Source organism: Chaetodon auriga, chromosome 14 (assembly GCF_051107435.1).
Source record: "Chaetodon auriga isolate fChaAug3 chromosome 14, fChaAug3.hap1, whole genome shotgun sequence".
NCBI lineage: Eukaryota > Metazoa > Chordata > Actinopteri > Chaetodontiformes > Chaetodontidae > Chaetodon > Chaetodon auriga.
This window is the reverse complement of record NC_135087.1, coordinates 5873580-5889144: the sequence shown is the minus strand read 5'-3', so window position 1 is coordinate 5889144 and position 15565 is coordinate 5873580. Positions and strand designations below refer to the sequence as shown.

The 15565-nt window shown below is 44.0% G+C and overlaps 1 protein-coding gene across 1 annotated transcript in view; it reads right to left on the bottom strand.

Moving 5' to 3' along the window:
• slc25a21 (solute carrier family 25 member 21) overlaps positions 1 to 15565 on the bottom strand; it is a 92947-nt gene that overhangs the window by 33609 nt on the left and 43773 nt on the right. The gene's annotated exons all lie outside the window — the stretch shown is intronic.

Here is a 15565-nt window from a genome sequence, read left to right as displayed (position 1 = left end):
AGTGTTGTCATATTTTTTGTGTGTTTCCACTTAAGGTTCAAGAATGTCTCTTGACAACTTGCAGTCACAAAGGCTCTCTGTGCTGTACGTATATATAGGTGAGAAGAGCAACAGCGAAAGTTTTTCCATTCAAGCATAAGAGGGAGTCTGGCGAGAACAAATGCTGTTGTGTTCCTTGTCAATCAAACAACAAAAAAGCTGCAGAGGAGGACGTTGCATTACACACCTGATGACAGTGCCACAAAAAAAAACGCACCTGTCACTGCAAAACATTTCGATCTGCTGAGGCTATTCCTACTGAAGCAATTAATGGCTGATATTTCATACAGTTGATTTATTTCCTGCTCCAGCTTTGCAGGAAATGTTCGATGGTTTCACATTACACAAAGCCTGCCAACTATGTCATTCATTTGGATTCAGCTCTGGCGGTGACACGTCATGGACACATCTCTGCATCCAGGCCCAAAGACACCAAACATTTACTTTCCCCGACACCACTGAGAGGCAGCTTCTCGCTGCACTGTGCCCCTGTGCATCATGCTCTTCTACTCCAGCTGTCAGCACATGCTACTGTTTAATCATAGAGCGCGGTAGTAGTGAACCCACACACTCCCGGGAGCACTTCACACTCCTCTGCAGCCTCTGATGCACTGAGCATGGTGAGGGCAAACCAAAGAGATGATGCTACTGTGCGGCGGCGGCTTAGCTCAGCTCAGCCTCCCCTTCTCTGGCTCCAACTTCTCCTGCAGGCACCCACCTCCTCCTGCTGCGAGAAGCCGGAGTAATATTACAGCGACCTGCCATCTGGTTGACGTTTATGGCTTTGCTATGCATCACTGAGTGACATATTGGGAGATTCCATTATTTGAAGGTTCTTTTGTTTCTAAACCACAATGGTACTGACAGGGCTTGTCATCCAGCGCCTTGCAGACACACTCAGTTCGACACAGGCGCTAATGACAAAGCAGCGTCTGGAGCACAGCCATTAAGGCACACTCTTACGTATGCACTACAACGCAGCTACTTGCCACAACTGCATTCTGCGCCAAGGCACAGTGTAAAGGCCAATCGTGCAGTGGAAACAAAACAGCTACAGGGACAGAGTGAGAAATTACACTGATTTTATACTGCGACAACATACAGTTTTGATTCAACGCCTGGTTTTCTTATTGCACAGAGCTGACATCATGTGCAGCGCTTTAACAGCCGTGGAATTTGGCTTTTGCTTCGGGTAGTGGATAACAGGACCATATGGCAGAAACAATGAGGCCAGGTGTTAAAAACAGCTGCATCATCCCTTATTCAGGTGAGGTGACTTTGTGTTGCTGTAAGCCTCTGGGATGGACTCAACAAGTAGCCTCACTGGTAGCACTTGTATCGCCACCACTGGATTGGCCAGATATTCCAGGTCGCCTGATGACTTGTCTTCCAAAGAGAGAAGATCATACATCACGCAGATGATTATCTGAGTTGGTTTTGGCTCGGGAATGCACACCGTTTGCTCCCACGCAAAAGTGAGAAAGAAAACAAAAGTGCACCAGGGAGCGATTGCTCAACGGGTGCAGGTGTCATCCATCATGCCGAGACACACACTGAATGACTGTAATTCCCAGCAGCCACAGGGAGAAGGTCATTGCCACAGGAAGCACAGCTCCCCCAGTTAAATGGACTAATACATAAGAGACATACTGGCCACTCATTTCACACGCTTACTTGACCCGGTAAATGCTCCAGTGATAGCTCACATGCTACTTTCTTAAATATGCTCATACTACTTCATTAATCACTCTCATAAAATAATGTTGACATTTCACTATACAAAAGATGAGAGGAGTGAATAAAAAATACAGCAAAATTATAGATTTGAACATGAAAACATAAATTAGGTCACAGACAACCTTGCGTTTCAGAAACTGAACATATTGCTAATTGTTTTAAAAACATGTTACTACATAATATATTTCTTGGTTCACTGAGAGCCAAAGCAGAAAATCATAGCCCGTCCTGGGGCTTCAAGGCGTGAGATGAAGCATAAGAGAGCCATGATGACAGAGCCTCCCCTCGCAGGCCCGCTCTGGTTTTGACAAGAGCTCCTGACTCAACCTGCAAGGTGATATCTCATGCCTCCATGTCCTCCATTAAGACTTTTCAAAACACGTCGCATCTGGAATGCTAAACAAACCCCGTGAGCTGCTGCTCCCCTGCGATTTGTCATCTGCAGTAACAAAGCCAGCGCGATATCCATCAGCAACTGGGCTGGGTGTTCTGATATAGAAACTCTGATTAATCTCAGGATCTTTTAACGCCTGAGCAGAAATACAGGTGAAGGACTGAGGAATGTCATGCCGATAAATGGAGCGATAAATAAAAAGATGCACGGGCTTCTGATTATTTGACCACATAAACAACCAATAAGAAATAGAGGAATTGAAAATAGTTTTATTTGATTGCCAGGAGCATATTTTCACCTCCAGACTTGCATCTCTTTTATATAAGGCTTACCTGCCACTCCTCAAATACTATACTGGGCTGTGTTGATTTTAGTGCGTTTATCTTTCATAACAAACAATCAGAGCCTGCCCGACTGCATTTTTATTGGACATTTACTCTGTTAGTTTATTACTAAATATACCTGCTATGACAGATGACAATAAATCTGTACTGCATTTGTAAGAAAACACTTGCGGTTGGCATAAACAAGGCAAATCAGGGAAGTGGGTGAAAGAAATGTAACATGAAGGCACCAAAATCGCACGAGGCCTGCCTGCTTAGGTGAGGCCAATAAACTATAGTGAGCGCCAAGCGAGGCACCCTATAATACTGAAATACTGCCCTGGAACCGAACTTGTTTTTAAAGCAAACAGGCGGTTTAACAATTCCAAACTGATCACATTAAAATTGAAATGGAGTATAAACCATTTTCATACAATTATGGTAAAAGTAATCTGTCATAAGAACATATAATCACCTCATGGGGAGACGGGGACTGTGCACAAGAGATGCCTGGAATTCCTATATGTTAAAAAGCATTTAATCACATTTTTTTAATTCTATTTAATTCAATTAAGGTAATAACATCATGCATTACTTAAAGTGATTTACGCTCCCTCTCTTCTGTCAGAGGAGGATGAATCTGCGTCTCAGCGAATTAGCGGAGAAAAAGAAACCAAAATCAAAAAAATATCAGCTCTATCTCCTTCACTAAACACTAGCGTGGAGGAAGTGGTTGTGTAGGAATTTACATATTTGAAAGAAACACAGAGGATAATCGCTCAAGACATCTGGGGAGGGAGAGAGAGAGGGAGAGAGAGAGAGAGGGAGGGAGGGAGAGAGAGAGAGAGAGAGAGAGAGAGAGAGAGAGAGCTATTAATCACAGATATCACCAATCAGCCTTCCTGTCTCGAGGGTGCAGACGTGTCCCGGTTAACTCCCCAAACAGTCCCTAATTCTGCACTTGAAAAAGCTCAAAGGGTGCTTAGAAAAACAAGCGGGGCCATCTCCAATGACTGCGGGGGAGTTTTTAAGTGAGGGCCCCCGACGAGAGGTGCAAGCATCCCGGCATTCCGCAGGCCTGCGTCTGCGCCGGCTACCGCTGCTGCTTCATCTGTTACTGCCTCCTCTGAGGGCGCACGGTGCTAATTATTAACACTGTATGTGGTTTCAAGTACAATTAGAAAATAAATTGAATGGTAAATAGTACATGTTAAATGTAATAATGTAATTCAATATTAAAACCCAAATGAAATCTCCTCTTATTATAAATTCATTTTACGATCTATGATTTTTAGAAACAGTCCTGACTTTTTTGACTGACTTTTGACTGGAAACCAATGTTGTCCAAACCCATTTTCAAATTTTGGGGAGATTAAAAAAAAAAACTATTCCTACTTGTTAATGCAGATTATTTTATTTGTAAAAGATTTGAGGTTTCCGTCGCTGAGCCACCAAAACAATGGCTGTGAAATGAATTTTGCTTGTGGTGGTTAAAAACTTAATAAAGTGCGTCGCCATAAAACAATCAACATGTCGCGTAAAGTATATCGTGGAAGATTTTGATTGGGACTGAAGGATCTTTGTGTATCGACTCGTTATGTCTCATAAAACAGTTTATAGGCGGACACGTTCACAATTTCACCATGAAAACTCAATCTCAATCCTCCTCCGTGCTAAACTGAATCGGTTCTTAACAACCAATGAGGTCATACATCCTGCAGAGCTTCAGCACATCCTGTTACAGGTCAGGAGCAGAAGATTCACTCTTTTTTCAACTGATACTTTTTTGCATGACAGTTGGCCAACACCCTCAAAGATCAAACATCAAGGTTATGTCTCTATTTGATGGCATTATCAAATAAGCAAAAATAAACAAAAGATGTATCTGTGATAGAAAGCAAGGACGAATATATCCTGTCTGTAGAGGATATGTTGATTTTCAGGTGAGTGCGCTGTCTCCAGTTCAGATTTATCGTTGGAAGTCATGCATCATGCCGCATTTCCCCCACTGGCTGTATGCAGAGACAGCTCGGGTATGTCCCTGTCTGTCAAATGGAGATGAACTCTGTGATATTAATGGGAGTGTAAAGGTGTGTGTGTGAGGTGTGTGTGCTGTCGACTGGGTCAGGACCTGAGCTGCCTGGGCTGACGGGCTAATGATAAGTTATTGACAGATTGACAGACAGACCGTGCCGAAGGTGCAGCGCCGTCGGTGTCGGAGCTCCCCTCTTCCATTACTGTCACGATTTTCTTGACACCTGTGGTCACATTTTTTTCTGAACTCGACCATGTGATGCAAATGCACGCGCCAGCAGCGCGGAAGCTGGTGACAGGAGGAGAAGAAAAGGGGACAAAATGGATGCAAAACCTGGTGTAACTGATGTTTGAGAGGAAGTGCCCCGTGTCATCTCGGGCCGATTCTTTCACGACGATCGCTTTTTAAACAAATTGTCTCCAACTCCTGCAGGACACCTGTCACCATCTAAATAAACTATATAATCCTGTAACAAAAGCTTACAGAGATTACCATGTAGTTCTACAAATATGAGCACAACACGCGGCCAGAAACCCTTCGGGACATTTTAATAATAGACGTTTACATTGTTTACTATAAACCAGTGGCTCACACTGGGGGGCGGGAGCCCATAAGGGGTCGCAACTCAAACCTGAGCGGTCACAAGACAATTGCTTTGGTAAGGAAAGAGAAATTTGCTCCACAACCTTTTAACTTAAATCTTTGGTTCTTTCTTGGGACAAAACTGTTGAAAAGTGTTGCGCAACCTGTGTGGAAGGACCCAAACTTTCCTTATATTTTGAGGTCACTCGCAGAAAAAGATCAGAAGCAGAAGCAATTAAACCTCAACTGAGTATGACTTTCACTATAGAATGTTAATATTAATTCATATTAGCCGACTGTGGTTATCTGCAAGGTCACTGATCAATATTTCAAATTTTCTACATGAAATCACAAGTAAAAAGTCGGGCACACAGAGCACAGTGGCTATAGTTTAGAAAATACTGAGATCATACGATTACTGACGTAATAGTGAGGCGTCAAAAAATTAAATCTAGAAAACTTTTAAATAATTATAAATTGTCATATTTTATTCACTAACTTAACTGTTACTATTTTTTTTCACCAAAGTTCGTTTTCAACACTGGCCAGGACTAAAATCCTGGTGGGAAATACTGAACCATTTATTGGGCTAAAAGCAGTCACATTTATATTTAACCATCCATTCATTATCTATAACCGCTGAACCTTTGGAGGGCCGCGGGGGGCTGGATCCCATCCCAGCTGCGCTTGTGCAAAAGCATTTCAATATCTTTCTAAAAATAATGGAATCAGGCAATATAACAGCCAGTGTGTGTTCGTCTTTCAAACTGTGGCAGGTCAAACCGCACAAATTCCAAACAGAAATATGATTGACATTAACCTCAGTGTCCTCAACGGGAGCTACTGTACAGGCCTGGAGGAAAGAGACCTCCAAACACAACTGTCACTTTATAAACAAAAGGTACAGAACAAACCAAAAGAGAGAGACATGGCAGATGCAGAGCGTCTGCTGCCCGAGGGTAAGTTAGCCTCAACAGGTAAGGTTACACCGGAGAAGACGAGGAATTCCAAGAGTTTGTTCTGCGTTTACAGAGCAGGGCTGTGCACAAACACTGGATTTTCTTTCTCAGTGCACACACATAACGGACAGCTCGAGGACTGTGAGGAGATTTTCAGTGAGTAACCGTACTAATTACATATTATGAAGAAATACTAAGTGGATTGCATTTAAAATGTATGTATTTAAAACAAAATGCTGTGTGGTTTATGTTTTTTAAAAATGTGAACGACTCATATTTATTGTTACTGTTATATAGTAATGACAAGTCTAGAAATGGGTTAAAGGTGATCAGGATTAATCTGAACAAGTTTCAACACTCATGCAGCTATTAGCATTTGAGTCTGAGTTCATAACAGCAGCAAAAAGTGAGTAAAATACTTTCTTTTTTTTTTTTTTCATGTTAAACACTGAAAACAGTGATGAGAAACTTCTCGAGGAGAGGCTACTAGTCTCTTCCTGTCATTAGATACACTGCAGACACACAGCAGCTGACAGAAAGAGGTCATCTCATACTATATAACACCATCGAGCACATTATGTCGAGGAAAGGAGTTTAAAAAACATTGCCACTGGAAACTCAGTACAGTTTGCTGATATTTAGCCCTTCTGCCACCATCAGTAATCAATACGAACACGTTTTATTGGACTGTAAACCATTAATCAAACCATTAACTAACCACAGTCAACAGTCAGGGAAAAAATAGGGTACGTCCCCTGAAAGCACTGATCGTGAGTTTAATCCGTCCTTTTGGAATTTAACTCGGGACACACCTGCCAACATCACTGGAAATAGAATATTATGGAATAGGTAACGCTATGCAGGATTATGCTTGTAAACCTTAAAATGTGTGTACTAATACTGTACAATGCTTAGCTGCTTGTGCTTATCACATAACTTTAAGCATTAGCTAGCAGTTTAGGGGTTTACAGAGTGGGTGATTTGTAATGTGACATCTTAAGTCTTTAATGAAACCCTTCAGAAGTATTTAGGTGATTTTTTAAATACTTTTAGTTACCCAACCCCATATTTAATTTTACTGTCCAATCAAAATCAGCAGCTGAAAACCACATAATTCTTTAGTTCAATTTTAAAAAAATCACCAAGATTGGCATAAAAGCTGACAACACTGCAGTGTGAAATGACTTCAGTCCCCTTGCCACAGCCTCTGCTTTCACTGAAACACACCTGTCTGCGCCATTTCATCAAACCTCTATGCATGCCTACAGGTGAAATCCAGCCTGAAAACCACTTGAGTACATACTGTGCTGCTTGACTGTTGGCACCAGCGCTGTGATTACCAGACTGTAATTACTTTACCAACGAGAACGATTGGCCCTGTTGCAACATTAACTACGTTAATCAAAGACGGATTTTTAAAATTGGAACAACATCATAAACATCAGTCAGTGCAGCAGACAGACACCAATTGAGATCCATTTAATTGGAGTCCTCAATAAAGAGAGATTACAGGTAACCAAAACAGTGAGAAAACACAAATGGCCCATCCAAGCCGCAAACTCCTCTCTGCTATCAGCTATTGTGCAATCAGAGAAATCCAACTGCTGGCAGTAACCGAGAAACAGTGACTCTTACTTTCCTGCATCACAGGGAAACGTTAATGCTACATGGAAACTGACAAAACAGATATTATGTTGACATGAAGAATGATCCGTTGGTCACAACAACTCAGTCACTGGTGTTGTTCTGGGCTGGTGTGTGTGTGTGTGTACGTGCAGCCTGGCATGTTTCAAATAAAACCATTACAGTCATTACTCACTTTGTGGTTACCACTGTTATAGTTTGAACATGTTAAATAATTACATCAGACAACTGTCATTCCTCTGTCACACACTGATACTGAGCGGAAAATGAAGAGGAAACACTTCTTCCAAAGTACGATTGGGCAAGGTGTGTGATGGTGATGACAGGAGGCCCCAGGGGGGACTTCCACGGTTGGCAGGGGTTTTGTGGGAAGACTGTGGAGTATCTCAGCTAATTTGATAAAACAGATCAGGATTTGTTCAAAAAAATACGCAGACATTAGTGTTTAGGAGGAAAATGAACACACACATAGGTACAAGGCTGACGTGTACTATATATTTACTGTCAAAATAACCAATGAGCTACCAGCTACAATAGGCCGACTGCACTGGAGCACCTACGTAGATGCGGCACCTACGCACCACCTACTGCCCAGGAGAGTAGGTGAGGACAAGTTAGAAAGCAAGCAGAGAGGTGCTATCAGTAATGCCAGTGCTGACAGAGATGCAAAGTGGAAAGAGCTATTTCAAGCACCTCTGTTTCCAGAAGGAACTGTCCTGTTAATTTTTCCCATGGTAACATAACGTGACTCAGCTGAAGCTCTTCTAGATGGCCACATAAGTCTCCTGGTTAGATCATCAGTGCAGAAGAGTAACACCTGCATTAGAAAATATCTGGTTCTGAGATGCAAACAAATGAGCACACGCAGGAATTTCGAGGAGGTTAAGTTAACTACCATTCCCAGTGTGTAGTTTGGCATGATTCATTCAATGCCCGAGCTTGAAATTCTGTGATGTGTCACTAACAGCAGGCGGGGAACTGATTACACAATTTACAACTTCAAACAGTTTGCTTTGATTACTGGGTCAATTTTGGGTGAATCCAGCAGCTATGGAGTCATTTTTTGTCAAGAACTCTGACAACAAAGTGTTTTGTGTTTTCCATAGCAGCAGCTGAGGCTCATGGGTACTGACATGACATAAAGACATGAGTGGACTTCTCTCGAGCCAGCGTTTGGTTTGTCCATTCTGGGCTACTGTAGGAACGTGCAGGAATACAAAGGTCTCATTCAAACCTAACGAAAACACAACAGTGTCAGCTGATTATACGCTAATGAAAACACATTCATGAATATTCTGTTCCATTTCTGTCAATACATCCCCCTAAATCCAACATGCTGACACTGGTCATTCAAAGAAAAAACTGAAATGGGAATTACAAACTGGAGAAAAACAATTCTGGAACCGCACTTCAGAAACAAACAATCCCTTTTACACAGTTAATATTGTACATAATAAGTACACTCAGTTTAAACTCAGTTCAAATGAACACATGTGGAACATAAAGGGTAAGATCCTTGAAGACGATCTGACAGAGCTGTGAGGTTACATAAGACAATCAAATGTTGGGAACCACAAGTGTGTGGCTCCTATTTGAGCTGCAAAGTAGCCAAGAGGGTCAACCTGGTTTCAGTAGACATAACAGTACTGGAAATACTACTACTACTACTACTACTACTATTACTACTACTACTATTACTACTATTACAAAACAAGGTTCTATGTTCTACGATCCTTTCTGGAGCTTTCGCAGAGCACAGCGAATGGGCCATTATGGTGAGCCTTTATATGCTGCTGAGTGATGTGAAGCAGAATAGTAAATGGGTAGTAAGTGGACTTCCCACTGTAGACACCACCATCATTAACTTCACCACCACGTCACCACATCACTACAACATCACCACGGCTGCTGACACACCCACCCAGTCTACAACCTCTCGTCTTCACCCAATTCACCTTGTGTAAACAAAGATTACACCTCACCCCATCCCCAACCCCCAGAGGGGAGAGCTGTGTCGTTACTGTCACCTAGTGGACGGAGGGGAGACGGAGATTGATTAATACACGAGGAGGTGAGACTGAGAGCGAGAGAGGGAGATGGAAAGCACATGTGGGAACCACACAAAACATGGCTCCCTGCCTGAGAGAGAAGAAAAGCAGCTCCAGAAGCATATTCCATTTAATGTAGAAAGGAAAAGTAGATATGCAAATCATCCATCACTATAGCGCGTCACTTTAGACACAATAATCTCTGTTTATCACAAAGACTTCACAGATTCCAGCCTCTGCGCTTCGTGGCTGATCTGAAAACGTATTTTATACGGGGACAGAGCTGACCACTCCGCCAAAACAAGCACAACTTTCTCAGGAAGCTCACCTGAGTCCATAAAAGCTGATAATAGAGCCAATAATTGGGAGGGAACAGCAATAATGGAGGTTTAGTGAGGCAGTAAATTCTTTAATTAGTTGTTAACACCCTGTGTCTATATGTATAGGCTGAAGCTTCCCCCATTGCTAGCTGCTGTCTGAAGCAGGCTGGAAAGACATGCAGGCAGAGGACCAGTGACTCATCTTTAAAAAGAGGAAAGGCCATCACCTTTGCTGCTGAGAGCCTGTATGTCATAACAGCAAGTTCCTGGGAGACATTTACAACTACAAAACCTGTCAGGCGCAAGCTAACTTGTAAGTGTGCAGCTCAGGAGCTTAGGATCTAACTTGAGGTTGAAAATCCAGGCAGGGCTGTGGGCCCAGGCCTCTCACCACCTGGAAGAAAGCCCCTGCTGGCTGACATTTCGGGATGTATCACGGTAGGGACAATTCTCCAAACACACAATCTTTGCGGGTAAAGAAAAAGGCTGCAAGGTAGATAAATGCAAATGATGCAGGGCCTGAAAAAAAAACCAAGCGGACATTCCTGAAGAGTGATACGATCTTTCAGTCCACAAACTATCCATGGTAGGAGTGATACAGTAGAGGAGAGAGTGAATAATCTGACAGGGTGGTCCGTCCTTTTCTGTGCTGGGTTGGCTGATGGGCGTGAGGGGGAAAGGGAGAAGAGCTGTGAGGCTGCAGTAGTAGCAGGGGCAGGACTTGCGGCAGCAGCGAAAGGGAAGTACCCGCATGGTTCACTCTTGTCCTAAGCCAGGAGAGTTAAAGGCAGGAAGCCATTACCAAAGTGTAAATGCACTCAGCCATCACTGCTTAAACACAGTCGAAATATGTTCCAGCGCTTGAAAAAGCAGGGTGCGGGAGGAGGTCCGTCCCATGCAAACACAACAGGGCTCCCTTGTCAACTTTAAATAAAAGACTTTAGGACAAGTTAAGGCTCTACACAAACCTACCAGCTTCGCACATATTGTTAGCATGCTCGCTGCGTCTCTCTCCAAACATTGCATAACGCCGCTCCAGATGCACGCCGGTGGTTTGAGCCTGATGAGAGACCGTGATTATGTTACATACGCCGGTGGTTTGATGCAATAATTATGCAATCAGCAGCACAGCTTTGTGTTATGTCTATGATTTATCAACATTATTTGAATTGGGAGTAATTAATTGTCGCAGGCAGGCGGGCAGGCGGTCTTAATGGTTCACTGTGTGACAGAGCATCTCTGACGGCTTTTGTTTTGGCAGATGGCTGTGTGCCACGTCGCTCACCCAGCACCAGGGAAACCATACTCAGGCTCAATCACAATGCAGGCCTTACCCTCTGCCTATCAGTGCTTTCTAAGTCATACACAAAAAGACCAGATCTACAGATAGGGGAACAGATGCAGAGAGGCCTGGAGAGGCAGAAACTGGCTCTTCATGGGCTCTATGAATAAAGTGCAGGAAAAAAGGGGTCAAACTAGGGAAATCCAGCATAAACCAGAGCAAACATGGCATTATTCCTGCAATCTTAGACAGTTAAGTCAGGATTTGTATACATGATCACATGTCACTCAAGCTGGGAATGAGAGGCGAGGCTCTCTAGTTGTTGTCGTTAAGGAGACAAATCCTGGAGCTGCTCCATTGGCACTGAATGACAGACCAACTTTCTGGACTGACTCAGTGTCCAAGGCGATGTCGAGAAAGGTCAAGCAAACATTCTTTGAGTCCAAAAGTCTCCGATTCATTGTCAATGGAGCAAATCCACGTTTGTCTTGTGATGGCATCAGCTTCTAGCCTTGGTTCTCTGGTTTCTAGCTTTGTGAAGGACTTGTTGCAGAAGGTAGCGGAAGGAACCGAAGACAACAGAAAGACAAATGTACTCAGCTGCATTTAGAAGGAACTATCTGGAAAAACTTTGAATGCATGTTAAAAAGGAGCTTCGGATACTGCACATGCAATCAGAAACATACAAGTAGCACATTTTCTGCAACAAATAAGGGGAAAAAACTACACAGAGTTCATTTCACATGTGTGGATGCGGCGAAATTGTTAATGAAATTCAGCAACACGCAAAAGAAACAGCTCCATCATCCTGTAATTGAGGGGTCAAGATCTCCTCGTTGGACAAACTCCAACTGAACCGTGCATGGATGTGGTGGTCGCTTTTATCCTGCTATTTGTCAGAAAAGCTGAAATAACTCCAAACTGTCAGCAGAGAATTATGAATGAGAACCAGTTTTTGGAAAAAGGACAAAGTCGCGCAGGAACCAGACTAATAAAATCTAAACGAGGTGTTCCAAAACGTAAAATACATCGTTTGAAAGCATCTGATTATTAAAATGAAACACTGGGAGAATCAAACTATTATGGAGTATTTCTGGGGATTTAAGCCATTTCACTTAATTGCAAAGGGATAAAATCTTCCAAAAATGAAACTAAACGTACTGTTGAAATCTTGAGGTATAAATTTCAGGGACCATTTTTATTTCTGCGTCAAATGGAAATCCAGTATTTTCATTTGGATTTGGATATGTGAAGGTTCATAAAAGTAACAGACGACACCTTGGCGCGGACTCACTACAATGTGTGGGGGCTCTTGCGCAGGAGCCGATCAGGTCTTGGGACAGATCCTAACATGTCCTAAAAGGATCCGTCAGTTTGCTTATGTTTAGCCAGCACTGAGGCCAGTTTGGCGACAGCAGTTGCGTGGCCTGTGTACATTTGAAGCAAGAGCGAGGCGCTGCGGTGTGAGAGCGGCAAATGCTTTTTGGGCACTGGCTCTGCTATGACACATGCTGGCGATGAACTCTTGACACTGGCTCAACCGGTTTATGTTCAACATGTGTGTCTCCGTTACTGTCTGCCCTGACTGGCTCAGTGTGGACGTAGGTATGTGTGGGTCTGTGTGTGTGTTTGTTGAGGAGAGATGAGAGGAGCAGCAGGATCTGTAGCTATCTGGGAGGTTGAGCGTAATGACACACCGGGGACAGATTAGGTTCCTGTCCATCAGGAAGACTCTGATTTACAGCCATGCTGACCAGCCAGCCGGCCCTCCACCCAAAGCAAACACACACGGAAAACACCACCGCCTCTGTGTGGTGGCAGCTGGTGGGCTCGCACACATGTTGCGTTTGGCTACTGCAAACACCCGGTCAGTTTTTGACTTCAGCATCAGCGCACAAGTGAGCGGGGAAGTGCTGTAGGAGCAAAATGACAAGTTTGAAATTACAATTAAGTCAATTTCGGTGCTAAATTCTTCAAGTGTGTGCATATGCGTGCATGTATGTTTAGAACATATAATGCTATGCATGCTACTTCCCGCCTACCTGCCCAGAACAGTGAAAGAAGGGAGATGGACAGATCCATTAAACAAGATGTCACCCACAAACACAACAATGATTAATCACACGCTGCAAATTATAAGCACCTGTATGAATGGCCGACAAAGCAAAGCCCTCTCCCACTGTCTGACTGCATGCTTTCACTCTCTCAGACAGCCGCCCCACCACCCCGGCCCCCACAGCCCTCCTGGCCCCTTCTCTCCTCGCTGACCCTCTGCCCCCCTCACTCGTACCAAGAGGAAGTCTGCCTGAGAAGAAATAACTCACCACGTACACAAAAGGCCATTTTGACTTAAACTCGCCGTGAAATGATAGATTTTGATGTTTTATGCAGAGCCGACCGACAGGAGTTGTGACGGGAAGCTGCACGCAAAGCAAATATGTGACACTGGGATGTGGCTTGATTTTATATCAAAGACGTGGAAATTAATAAAGGCAGCTCGATACTTTTTTGCTTTTAGGTTAAGCCTACAAGAAGCTTCTTTGGGAAAAGGCAGGTTAAAAAAAACAATGATGACGACAGGGAAATTCAGCTTTCAACCTAAATATAGCAGCAAAAAACACACGTTCTTGTTTTATTCATCTTCCAACATACTCAATTCACTGTTAAAAGACTGTGGCCCTCTGTGTAAAACCACCTGAATTCATTATGCTAACAAGCCGGCGCTGCTGATAGGCACACGGGCTGATGTGAGGAAATGTGAGTTTGATTAATGTGGGCAAAATTGAGCTGTGCAGACCGCTCCCCAGCCCCAGTTAAAGGAGTCGCCTGCCATCAGGCTCAAAAGGCTGCAAGCGGCAGAGCAGACTGCCCGACACTTTACAGCAAATCTGCAGCAGACCCTCCTCCTCCTCCTGCCACACAAAACAAAAGCCGCCCATGCCTGGACCTGAATAAATCTAGCTGGCACAGAGAGCCCTAAATGAAAACCATATTTCTGATAGCTTATACAATGAGGGAGATGTGCTTTGTGTTCTGTGTTCATGTATATACATATCAAATGGACCTGGGCTGGCTTGTCTCTGTCTGTGATCCTCCAGTGCTCTTAAACTAGCCAGACCACAGCAGGCAGGCAGGACCAAGCGGGCCAGTGAAGCAGACTCTCTCTCGAGAGCCAGTCCCAGGAGACGGACCATCTCACGGAGCCCAGCCCACCAGCCGGCTGGATCCAAAAGCAGCAATCTCTGGCCCTTAGAGGAGCGAGGCCCACCACCGTGCATGAAGACGGCATAGAGGTAGAGGGGGAAGAGGGAGGAGGGGGGCAGAGTGGGAGGAAGGGGAAAGCTGAGCAACTAACAGAGCCCCCAGGTACCTGCCTGTACAGTCGCCTCTCTCCAAATGTTTACTTTGGACCAGACTGGCGGCCAACTGGTTGCAATTGACCCTCTACCAGGACGAGTTAGAGAGTGAACATGAGACTTTTCCTTCTGGGAAAAAGATGGAGGAAAGCCACACACGTACACAGACCCTGAAGCACATACACGCATACAAATGCATATCAACAGATGAAAAGCAAACACAAAAACAGGCAAATCACTTTAATTGTAGAAAAAAATATACACTTAAAAAAGAACCTGTTATGTTCAGCCAAACGCAAAAAATGTTGAGCTAATCTGGAAAGAGGCCACAAGCCAATAGCAGACCCAAAACCTACACAAGCCCACCTGCCACAGGTGTTACAGCTCAGACCTGCTGACTCTCTGGTTTCTGGTGGTAGCTGGCACACAGGACTGGGCAAAGTCAGACACTGTCACCACCAAAAACACTTTTTATTCTACAGATCCCTCCTCTGCCATCCCACGTGCTAACCGGCTGGTCATCCGCCCGACAACATGGAGAGGCTGGGATGTGATGGAGGAGGGTTGCAGAGAGGACGCCCGCTGGCCCCATAGACTAAATAAAACCTCTTAATCCTCATAAACTGCTCCATATGAGTATTACATCCCTAACTCTGCGCAGGACTTCCAAAGGAATGGAACTCATTTCGTGGGTAAAACATTACCAGGATTCCTCCTGCTGCTGCCTGGCTTCCATAATAGGTTCCGTGTTCTGCTGAGGCTCGCTGCGATGCGAAGCCTCAATTTCCCCGCAAATATCGATGACAGAACGCGCTTATGATGAAAAATGCCCCGGAAAATGTAAAT